Here is a 13056-nt window from a genome sequence, read left to right on the forward strand (position 1 = left end):
AATGACAGACTTGTCCTACGGAGTAACATTGTCATGAGACTGCAGAAGAAATGAGATTTCTTAAGTACTTGCTAGGAGTCATACTTTTTCTATACCTTATTCCCTTCTAACATGCTTTTGATAGGTTTATTTCACTTGAGTCACTGTACCTCTTGGAAATTTAGGTATTGAGTTCCTCTTCTATAAAATGTGAAGAACTTATTTTTGATAACATATTCAAACCATCTGATGAGAAGCGATGTTCAAAGCACTTGGTGTCAAAGAAAACACTCTCTTATTTGGGAAATACGTGGTCTCTTCCTCAGGAGAGATGAAAGTCTTCCTCCAAAGAAAAACCACAAAGTAGAAATGAATCCAACCGTATGGTGCTAGCCGAAGTTTTTCCACTACTTTTTGTTCACTCTGTTTCTCACAGTCATGGAGCAAAAACTCATTGCCAAATACTGGGCATGCAGTGACTAAGTGCAGTGGAAATGGACCAATAAGCATGCAAGCAACAACAGATCAGAACCAAACCCCTGTCCACATACGTCTTCAGAACATTTTCTGTGTTCACAAAGCAAGAACATGGTAAATCTTTTGGGTGCAATGGGGCTTACCTGTCTCACCGCCAAGGAAACATGGAAACCAGGCTTTGGTAGAAGATAGAAAATGAAGAAAGAGGCAGAGAGAAAATGCTGGAAAGAATGATGGATAGGTTGTTCATTCTCATCTCTGTTTGTACTAACCTCACATCTGTGTGTCTGTACCTCAGAGGACCATATTTGAAGGCTCAAAGTGAAATCCATGAGTCAACTACAAGATTTAATACTTGAAATTGGCTTTTGTGCTTTAAACAAATGAGTTCACTCCTAAAATGCATTAATTCTTCTCACTCCCTACCCACTAAAGGCCTCATTTAAATATTCAAATAGATTTGGTTTTAGGGTGCTTTTATTGGATGGGGTGGAGAGAAACATTGTGCGAGAGTGGAGACTGAGCTAGGCTGATCTCACATAAATGCTTCTATGCACCGGCACACATGTCGCTGAGACGACTTGTCTTAATGCCGTGCCACCTGTTTCACTTGTCATTTTTTGTTCACCTGAGCAAGTGAATATTTAATGAAGATATGTGTATGTATGTCCATGTCACTTCTCACCCTCTCGTTTCTCATGGTCCTTGTGCCATGGTCGACGATCAGTTTCTTCCCTCTTTAGCTTCCAGTCAACCGTTCTCCCACCTTTCTACACTCCATTCCTCACACCCTGTCCTGGATCTCTCTGGCCTTCAATCAGCCCGCTTTCACGGTGCTTAGTTGATGTCATTTGATGTAGGGAAAAGGACAACGCAGAAGCTTCTCCCACACAGGTCCTGCCAACAGGAGCCCCTGCCTGCATGCAGGTGTTCGTGTCCTCCCTGGGCCGTGTCTTCCTTGTGTCTCCTGGGTTCTACAGAACCACTGTGATGCGGCCATCCCACACAGGTCCTGCCAACAGGAGCCCCTGCCTGCATGCAGGTGTCCTCCCTGGGCCGTGTCTTCCTTGTGTCTCCTGGGTTCTACAGAACCACTCTGATGCGGACATCTCGCTGGGTGCTTGGCACACTTAAACTGCACCAACTTGGAAATACAGACTTCCACATGTTCTTGTCAGGAACAGGACTATCTATTAGCAATTATAATTTTATTTATTTTATATTTTTAAAAATTGCCTTTCTAGCTTTAAGAAAGCAGATACAGTTCAATAAATGCTATTACGACACACACAAAACAGTTGCCCTTCATGTGACTGGTCAGACACAACAGCAACGCAGGAAATGGGCATCGATCGCCTTCCGGTGCACCAGGATCTGCCGGCCTTCTGCTTGCCCGTGGGCGAGCGCCGGTTCCGCGGGCGCAGGCTTCATGTGGAGCTAAAAGCCCATCCCCTGCACGCCCCCAGCTGGTCAGACCTTCAGCTAAAAAGCAGTGTAGACGGTTAACTCTAGAGGTCGCAGAAACCTCAGCCAGGCCCCGCGCGCAATCCCCAAGGCTCTGGCAATCACCCACTCGTAAATGGAAAGGGTGGCTTGGTCCCAGTTAAAATTCAAGCAGCAAATTAAAAGCCATTGGTAGTTTTGAACAGTACCTTATTGAAGCACAGCCAACACGCTGAATTAAATCTTTTAATAGTCCCCCAAAAGTTCCAAAATTTTGCTGAAACAATTTTGACACAGTGGAACGAGCCATGGTCACTTGTCAACAGCTTCCCATTGGGCGAGCTCGGAGGTTCTGAAAGCCCCCGCCGTTTAAATCCCGCGCCTGTGAGCCTGCGGAGGCTGGCCTATGGCAGGCTTGATCAGACAGTTTTGGTTGCTGAAAACATAATGAATGAGGTTTTTTGGTCTTGATCTCATTGAACTACAAATGTTTCATGGCACTTAATTTATATCTCTTGGACACAGCTGAAAAGACTGGGGGAAAATCGTATTCATCCAACTTCAAAGATTAACGACAAAAAAACCCCCAACACATCTCACAAGTTGAAGCTGAGGAAGGTTTTAGATTAGTGGCCAGAACTTCTCAGCATTAAGGGACTGAGCTGCTAGCACTTCTTTTCAGTAACAGTGAGCAGCCAGCTGAGAGCTGAGATCAGGCAGCATCCCGACCGTCCTTGTCCTGGACAGGCGGGGTGCTGCAGCGCCCAGGCTGGGTGGCCCCGACCCTGCAGCACCCTGCCGCCCCCCAGGCTGGGTGGCCGCCACCCTGAAGCTCCCTGCAGTGCCCAGGCTGGGCAGCCCCGACCCTGCAGTGCCCTTCGGCGTCCAGGCCTGGTGGTCCCTGACCCTGCAGCCCTGCAGTGCCCAGGCTGGGCAGCCCCGACCCTGCAGTGCCCTTCGGCGTCCAGGCCTGGTGGTCCCTGACCCTGCAGCCCTGCAGTGCCCAGGCTGGGCGGCCTCGACCCTGCAGCACGCTGCAGCACCCAGGCCTGGCGGTTCCCACCCTGCAGCACCCCGCGTCCCCCAGGCCTGGCGGTCCCCACCCTGCAGCGCCCTGCAGTGCAAAGGCTGGGTGGTCCCCACTCTGCAGCACCCTGCGGCACCCAGGCCTGGCGGTCCCCAACCTTGCAGCCCCCGGCAGCCCCAAGGCCTGGCGGTCCCCGACCCTGCAGCACCCCGCGTCCCCCAGGTCTGGCGATCCCCATCCTGCAGTGTCCTGCAGTGCCCAGGCCGGGCGGCCCTGACCCCGGACAGGGGCTGCACTTAGCGCAGCCTTCAGGGAGCGCGCTTCGGCCCCCTGCTCAATTCCAAACTGGCTCCTTCTCGATTTGAATCCTACAAATGATTCCTGAAAAACGTTTTTGCTGTTTTTATTTCAACGTGTAACGTGGATATTTATTTTCGCTCTAAATGTTGGTTAGAAGCGCTGTTTCTTGGTAATCAAGACAAAGAAATACTCGCTTGTGGAACTGGCTGGCAGCACCTTTACTTCTATTTATTTCACTTTGGGAAACCTTCCACTGTCTTTGGATAATTTATGTGCATTTATAAGGAAAGTGAAAGTCTTGGCATTTGAAAGTACGGTGTAAGTCTACCGGGAGCTCCGCCGAGGCCGCAACACCGTGGCCTGCCCTCTCTGCTTATTCACAGGCTCCGCGTGCTTGGCCGTGTAACGCCCGACAGCAACCTAATTTAACAGTTTAACTGCACTGCTTTAAAGGATTTGATTTTCTGCTAGCAAAATGTGGGTCAGAATATTCAAATCGATAGAATTCACTACAAAACCATTGTCTTAAGGTAAATCCTGTATTTAATAAATCATCCTCAGCAGGCAGCCCAGGGGCAGCAGCCCAGCGGCAGCACCACGCCTGCCGCCCCGCGCAGCCCCGGCCAGGCTGCCTTGCGCTGCTGCTTCCCGAAAGCCCCCGCCGTTCCCTCCGGGGTCACTTTCGCTGTCTGCTCTGCAGCCCCCTCCTGTCACTAATGAGCGCTGCTTAGCCTCGGAGGCTGAGCAGCCCGCCGCTTCCACATCGCGCCCTCCTCAGTTACCACTCCCGAGAGACCGACCCCTGATGTCATGGCCGCCCCTCCTGCCGCCTTCTTTTACAGTAATTAATGTGTCGTAGTCCCTTATTCTTGCCTCAAATTTTTTCAGCCTAGGACAGCTGTCCTCTACATCTTTGCCTCTTTGATGTAATTGATATAAAAAAATCAGTAATGTAAAATATTTATAATGTAAATGAATTATAAAAATATTTTAAGTACTAAATAAAAGATAGTTAAATAAATTCTTACTAAATGCATTTATATAATTTAAAAGCAATTTAAATGTTGTGATAGTGACCCATGTTTTAAAGATTGAGAATAGGCTACAACACAGGAGCACCACTCTTTGTCAATGAACTTTGGGGGATTTCAAATAAAAAACTCACGTAACTAAAGCAAAAATAACAGGTTGGATGGTGCCAAATTAAAGTATTTCCTTACAGCCAAGGAAATAACACAATGAAAAGACAATCCACAGATTGGAAACAAACAAACAAACAAACAAACAAACTATATGTGTGTGTGTGTGTGTGTGTGTGTGCATGTGCAAGCTAGAAAATCCAGCTAGAGATCAATATTCAAAATTGGGCAAAAACCCTGAATAAACATTTCTCAAAAGGCACCCAAGCAGTTAACAAACCCACAAAAAGACGATCAACTTAGTATCGTCAGCACGATGGAAATTGAGAGCCAGCACCACCCCACTGTTAGGTTTTTCAGTACAGTAGAAATAGGAAAGACAAAAGAGGCTTTTTTTCAGGGCACGGAGAAGACCAGCGGACAGGACAGGCGGAGCTGCTGAGGACCTGGGGGCAGGGGGACAAGGGCTCTACTGGGCCATAACGGAGGTGGGGCTTGCGGGAGACTGCCGAGGTGGCAGACGGTGATTGGGCAGGAGGCAGGAGCAGGGAACCAGGACATTGTGACAAGGAGGTCGGGAGCTGTATCTGGGCAGGGAGGAGGAGGGCGGAGCGGCCTCCGGGGCAGTGCCCTATTGGCGTGCCACTGTGACGCCTAATAAATTTTTTATTAGGGTAGACAAAACCCATCTTTCCTGTCTTTTGGCTATAGGGGGTGACGACTCTCTTAGATTGCTTCCTGCTGACTGGGGCGCCATCGTGGTAGGGGGAAAGGGGATGGTGGACATTGCCTTGTGCAAGCTGGCGTCAGGGCTTTCTGCTGGTAAGGCGAGTCTGCTGGCAGTGGCCACGTGGACCCCGGATTGTATAAAACTTTTTAAAAGTTTAAAAACATAAGCAGGTTATCAATGGAATTGGAGGACTCGGGAGAGGACGCAAGGTGTCCATGAGCTGAGTGTGTCACAACAAGTAAAATGGCTATTTTCACATCAAAAGATGACATGTTGGCAAATGATTTTGAGAAAAGAGAATTTTTATACACTATTTTAGAGAATGTGAACTGGCACAGTTGTTATGCAAAACAATACAAAAATTCTTAACGAAATTAAAAATAGAACTAGCAATTCTGTTCATCAGCCATATGATGCCCTAATACTAGTGCCAGGAAACTGCAGGAGATTCAGTAATTACAGTCATTACATATGGACGTTTTCTCAGTGCCGCTCTTTTGGATCCAGGGTCATGGACTATCTTTGCATTTAATCATGTCTTTAATTTTTATTAGTGTTTTATATTTTTTTGCTATATGAATCTATTACTTCCTTGGTTACATTCATTAATTCCTACATTAATATACATATACATAATATGGAAAATATATATTGTCATAACAATATAAAGATACTATATGCATGTATCTATCTATCTATCTAGAAAGAACTTTATACATTCAAAGAATATGAAACCAGGATATCAAAGAGACATCCACTCCCATGTTTCTTGCAGTATTATTACAAAAGCCAAGATACAGAATCAACCTAAGCAATGTAAGTGTCCACCAGCAGATGAACAGATAAAAAAATGTAGTTTATAGAAAACATGGTATATACGGTACAATAGAGAAGATACTGCATCATTTAGCCTTAAGTGGAGACATCCTGCTTGTAGTCAATATGGCAGAACCTTGAGCATGTTATGTGACATACGTGTCATAAGCAGACACAGGAAGGCCAACAGCACATGCTCTCCTGCTCTCATTTATATATGGAATTGAAAATAGTCAAATTCATAAAAGGAGAGGATAGAAAAGTGATTGCCAGAGAACAGGAGGAATGGGGAAATGTTGTTTAAAGGATAGAAACTTGCAGTTTCAAAATCAGTAAATTCAGACGCTGGGGAGGTAGCTCAGTAGATTAAGAGCTTGCCTGGCAAGCACAAGGTCCTGAGTTTGATCCCTGATGCCACAAAAAGAAAAAAAAAAGCAAGTTCTGAAGACTTCCTGTACTGTATGAGACTATAGTTAATAACTGTATACTCAATTTTTCCTAAAGGAAAATTGGTCACCTTGTTACACCCAGATGACCTGAGGCAGGAAGGGGCTGGGAGCAGGAGGCCCATCTGAGGGTTGCTGCCAGCAGCACAAGAGGCAAAACTAGGGAAACTGTTGGGAGACCGTTAGAGAAACCGTAGAAGCTGCTGGAAGCTACTGGTTCTCTCGGATTAGTCCACTGGAGGACCTTGTCATGCTGGCTTTCCTGGTGAAATTTGCTGTTCTTGTTGGAGGGGGAGCTCAGGACCCCATTGTCACAGAGAAAGGCTATGGTCCTCACCATAGCCTCACCTTGAGTATTGCCCCAGAGGGAGAAGAGATGGTGCACTGCTTGGTCTCCAGGAGAAGCCTGTCACATTGGCTTTCCTGATGGGAACATGGCTTTACCCATCATCAGAGGAGCGCAGCCCTCCCTGCTGCTGAGGATGGCTGTGGTACTTTGCAGGTGAGCTCTGGTTCTTATCTTGCGCATCCCTCCCTGGTTCCAGTGAAGATCCCTCATCACACTGGCACAGGCTTTCTGGCTTCCACCACTGACCTTCCCAGCACAGATCAGTGAAGCCGGCCTGCATGAGATGTGGGTTTAGGCCTTCATTTGGACTTGTGTGAGGCATTGTTATGGGCTCTAGGTCTTCAGCTGGACTCATGCCAGATATTAGGATCTAAGCCCCCAGTTTCTTTGGTTGTAATATATGGACAGATTTCCTATACTCTTTATATATAATTATTTGGATGATTTATTATAAAATAACCTTATAAGATATGTGTCCTGTATTGTATTGTTGCCCTTGCAAAGCCCTAAACTATGACAATATATGATGACTATGGTTGTTTCTTAATGTATACATATACAAAAACAGCATGTCGCACAAATTTCATATATAAAATTTATGTCATATATATGCCAATAAAGATGCAAAACAGAAGATCTTATCAAACACAAAGCAATAGTTTACCACATTTCAAGAGTAATTTAAGGAAACATTTTTTACTTAGAGGTTTAAACATAATGGCATAGAAGTACTCATGTATATTCTCTACTGTTATCATAACAATTTATATCCCCAAATGAGCAGCTGCATTGGGACAAGAAATCATGGGGTAACTTTGTCCTCATGCTATTTGTGAGCCCTACTTCTCTGCTGATGCTTCAGGCTGCAGAGTTCTGGAAGTCATGCAGCTCACAGGTATAGATGCCACCATCCAGATGCCACCATGCAGGTTCCACCATGCAGGTGCTACCATGCAGGGGCTCCACGCATGGTCCATTCAACAGTCTGCAGACACCTGTTTAAAACACAGGAATACAGGAAACTTAATTTGGCAGGAAAAAAGTTATTTTGCCTAACATGATAATGAATGCCAAATATCTTAGAGTGCTAGGACTCCACGTGAGAATCACTCTGTTCCATAAGTGAATTTCAAGTGATAAGTTGACTCATTGCAGTAAGTCATCTCATTTTAAAAATTTTATTAGTACACGTGTATGGGACATAATGTTTATATTCCATGTTGGAGGTTGGAACATGTACATAGCACATCTTAATTCCAGAAAGGTTTTTGTTTTTGTGTGGATTTTACTTAATATAGCTACATTACATATAATAAAGCCTCTTGACTCAGTAAGAAGTCGTCATGTACTGGTAAGACATAATAACTGATTTGTTATGTTGTTCAGCTTCTGTTATGGTGCGGCACTACACAAATTATTAAATAAAAATAAGATCTGCAGTGTTGGATTTCTTGCAGGGCTAAATATAATGCACGTGCAGCTCTTACTGCAGTAACTGATACATAGAGAACATTCGTGTTGAAATAATAACTTCTATGATCCGGTAATTATCATGGTCCAAGTATATAATCACTTGATTTTTGAAAAATTTAGCCCCAGATCTTTCACTTGTTTACTAGCAGAAAATGTGTTATTTCTTTCTGAAATATCTGGCTAACAACTACCATTGCTCAAAAAATTCAGGGGCTTATTCATTTCAAAAGGAGGTTAGTGCTATTTTGAGACACCAAGCAGACAGAAAAATAATTGGCCCATTCTTCCTACCAGTTCCTTCCTCTCAAGCAGCATGGGAGCAGACGGGTTACACAGCGTGAGGGCGGCTGATTCACCATGGCTCCAGGATGCTTCTGTAGGACAGCAGAACTGCGCTTGAGAACCCGAGGTTAGCGTTTCTTACTCATGTGCTTGCCCTCAGTTATGGGCGCACACAATGCAGACAGTAGGACTAGAGGCCAGCTTCCTTCACCGAGGGCCCTCTAGGTACTGTGGCTCTTAGGGTAAGCACCCAACTCTGAGTCTTTCAAGTAAGTACATTCTTGGAGTTCTTCTGCCTCAGCAGACTTGGTCGTGAGTCTTTCGGGCATGGGCATTGTTTCCTGCTGGGTTCACAGCACCCAGTTTTATGCTAGTCCCTGGATAGATGGATGGATGGATGGATAAATATGTGAAGTTATTAACCTAACCCTTTTGCAAGTTGAGTCTAGTGGTGCATGGCAAGGAGCCTTGACCCTTTCTTTCCAAAACTCCTTAGGGAAACAATTCTTCTAAGATTTATTCTGTGCAACGAAGTTGTTGGGTTTTCTTTCTCTGTTTTGATGGTTATTTTAGTTAGTGTTGTTTTTATAAATAGGTCTGGTCACTTTTGGCTGTGAAATAGCTCATTATCCACTTCCTGTGGGACAAAGATGAACTGAATAGATAGTAGTTGTTGATGTCACACAATAAATTCATTTCAGGAAAGACATGATGTTTTGTCTTATTTTAAAGGGACTGCAGCTACTAGCTCCTCCTTCATTGTCATTTAAGTATTATAGTGTTACTTTACTAAAAAGATTTATTCTGTAACTCAGCACTCTGTAAGGCTGAGCTAAGTAGGTTGCAGATATGGCTGCCCTGGTCTACAGAGTGTCAGGGCAGCTTGAGACAGGGTGAGACCCTGTCTCAGAAAAATTAATTCATCTGGATATTTAATCCATGAATAGTGTCACATATTTCATGATGTTCTATTAAGACGGGATTTTAGGAAAGAGAATGTTCTTGTCTAGAGATTGACAGAGCTCCTAAAATGCCACTAGTCCTCAGGCAGCCACACAGACAATCCCAAGTTACCGCCGTTTATAGCTAAGCTGCATGAAAATGAAGGGATTCATCGCGATGCAGTGTGAGCACAGAGGTCCCTTCTTTTACTTCCACTGCACTATAGAAGAAAGCTCACCTGTGGCCAGACTTGCGGAGGTGTCTGACCTGGGGACAGTGTTCACAGAGTGATGTAGCTAGGAACCTGCACCCACTGGAGGCATCACAGCACTTCCTGGGGAGAGGATGAGCTGCCTCTTCTTCCCCTGAATCTTCAGCCTTTGGATGTGGACAAAGGGCATTTTGCATTTACTGGGAAGTTAGAATCTATGGGAACTAAAATCCCTTCTAATATGAGTGTCTTTTATTACTCCTGTAGCTTTTTGGTGAAGTTAGTATTCAGTTTCTAGCTTAAGTCTGTAACAACTGTTTTCAACATATATGTCTGCCTAAAATTAAAAATAAATAAAAATTTTAAGAGATGCACCTTTGCATCTTTATACAATTTGGGAAGCTATGCATCAACATGCTGCCAGATGTCCGTGTGGCTGGCTCTCAGTGGCAGCACTGGTTTTTCATGAAGATAACACATACCCCAGAAAAAAATTGGGTTTGAATTGGTCAAGTTCTCTCAGAATCTCCTTTTCCCTCACTGTGACCACATCTATCTTTCACGTTTTCATTTGCTAATGTTAATTTCACTTGCGGATATTTGTCATGATGGCAGGAAGTGTTTCCCTCTTCCAGCCTGCACCACCTTGCTGTGATATGGGTTATATCTTCATCTCTTTTCAATCTGAAGGAAAAAAAGAGCTACAAAACAAATAAGAGGTAAAATGACTCTTTTAAGGACGTTGAATGAATTTAAATTTACCCTTCAGTGGTTTTCTGGACAGGTTGCATCATCTGTGTGTGAGTGAGTGGTACTGTTATGCATATTTTACATAATTAATTATTTCCTAAGTATTTAAAGCAAAGCCGAGTGAGAAGATATAAAGGGGAAATGAGGAAGGACAGCTTGCTTCTCTTCCTCAGGGAAGCGTAGGCCATCACCTTCAGCCGGTCGTCATCTCCTGGCTTCCAGCACGCCCTTCAGCTTCCACCTTGGATCCTTCAGCTGCTTGGTGTACGCTCAGCAGCCTTCCCGTGCAGACCCACTGATCTCCCGATGTGGACCTCAGGGAGCACCGTTGGACTGAACCCTCCAGTCTGCTGCACAGACACCTCTGCACGCTTCCTCATGCAGCTCTGTGGTGGCCATCGTAAGCCTATCTTGTAATTTCTCACACATTTGTGTATTTTGTGTCATGTCTCTTTCTCTAGTAAAATACTGTGCCTCAGGTTTACAAAACTAAATGTAATGAAAGACCTCCTCAGATTGTGACATGGGCCTCTGCTGTCCCTGACCCATTGTCTTTATGTGCTCCGAAGATAGTCATGGTTGGGTTGTCAGCGAAAGGTTTCAGGGACTGATAAGAGACCAGGCTAACCCCACGGGATGCAGACTCCAATGTGAATCAGAACCACCTGAGGGCTTAGGTGAACTCCAGGTGCTGAACTCCTACCTGGACTTTCCCTTGCAGTAGATCTTCCTAACAAGCCCCCTGGTAGGCTGCTGCTACCAGTCCAAGGACCCCCTGTGAGAATGACTTGGGTAAGGTCTTGCATCCCACAATTTTGTCTGAACCTGGCTTTGACCTGTAGGTGAGGGACAAATAGACTTTGAGATTGTCTGCGTGGCAAGGCCAGTAGAGCATCTGTGTCTTTCCTTAACCCAGAACACATCTTCGTTAAGCGGAGAGAGTGTCTTACATATGGCAAAGCAGCCAGGGCCAAGCACTCTCTGTGTTGGCGTGCGAGTGGGTGATTGGAGAGAAGCAGAGAAATCCAGCTTTCTTCCTGCACTGTGATTGCACTCAGTGATTCAGTTGTAGGTCATAGAGAATCACCATTTCATCAGTAGGAGTGTTTTTCTACATGAAGATGTTCTTCCTTCAAAGTCACGTTGCCTTGGGGATTTGAAGGTCTACTGGATTCAGAATATTTCAGTTGGCCTGGATACATAACTGAATATTTTATCTTGCCAAGTGCACTCCTGTCTATTCTGTACCTTCGTAGCTCCTCTCCACCTGCGCTGACTCCACAGGTGACCTGCCGGGAGCCCGCAGCCAGCTCCCCCTCAGGGACCTCTTGCAAGGCTAAATGTTTAAGTGTTGATTGGAAGCCTCCTGTACTGGTGTGGAGGTCCTCTGCAGCCTCTGCCTCTTGTTTTATTCTGGCTTGATAACTGTCTGTGACTAGACTCTTCTGCTGGACTTACTGCACAGTTTTCAAAGGCCAGAGTTCCTGTTTTTTTTCTGGGCTCTGAAGCCCATGCCAAGCCTGTTGTGCTTCTGTGTCCAGGTCCTATCTCGGGGCTCCACTGTATGTCTAGGTTTCTGAGTTTCTATTCCTTTCTATGCTTGGATGGAGATTAATATATACTTCTTCATTCTCTCCATGAGAAGACATGCTTCAAGACTGCTGCAAGACTGGTTTCAATGTTGCCCAGTATATAGACATTGCATAATTCTGGTTTAAAGTGTCAGAAATCCAATTTGCTGGTAGCATAACGCAAAGTTTCAAATATGAACAGGAAGGTTCGATTTGTGTCTTTCACTTTTTCACTTCCACTTTTTCTAGGATGTTTCTTTCTTTACAGAGATGCTGCTGTTAGTGGTATGAAAGCAAACTTCCCTGGCTAGGAAAAAGAACCTGTCCCTTGGCTTTGCGTCATTCCTGAGCTCTCTCTGGCAGGCTTGACTGGGGATAGAGGGACCAGCAGAATGCTGAGGGCTAGTGGCAGCCTTGATTACTGGCCTGCATGCTCCTTCTTGGCAGTGAGCTGGGTAGTCCGAGCCCCCGTGGAAGAGTAAGCCTGTACAGGGAAGGTAGATGCCTGCACAGGCGTGCCGTTCGGAGGAGGGCTGAGGGTGGTAGGACACGCATGGCTCTTGCCTATCAACCTGTTCTTCCTTTCTCAGACCACAAGTCCTCAACATTTGTGATAACGTTTTCAGAGCTGTAAACAAACAAAATGCTCTTTGTTGTCCTCGGGATTCACTACAGATACATAATATTTAGATAAACAGCCTTCACATTGATATTTTTGTTCTTTTTATTCCTGCTATGTGTATTTAAAATAAAATCAGAAGAATAGAATTCTTGTAGGATAGAATATAATTGCATCAGTGGCAATTGATAAGAAAATGGGACATGTTCTAAAATGCTTTGCTAAAAATGGGTAAGAGTATCGAAATCACTTAAATAGTCACAGCCAATTACTAACAGCACACCGCAGCACCATTGTGTGGGCAGAAGCTTCTAGCTGATGGGCTCTTTCCTGGCCCTTCCAGGCTCTTCAGAGCAGTCCATTTTAGCAGACGCTGAATCGCCTCAGGAGTCTGCTGATACGCTCCTGTCTTCCTCCCAGCGCACTCATGCAAGCCCACAGCCGCACCCCGGCCTGCACGGCCCTGGCTGCCCTGGCCTTCCCTCTTGAGCTCTGCTGCTGC

This window comes from Octodon degus, unplaced genomic scaffold, assembly GCF_000260255.1.
Source record: "Octodon degus isolate 3935 unplaced genomic scaffold, OctDeg1.0 scaffold00205, whole genome shotgun sequence".
In the NCBI taxonomy this organism is placed as follows: domain Eukaryota; kingdom Metazoa; phylum Chordata; class Mammalia; order Rodentia; family Octodontidae; genus Octodon; species Octodon degus.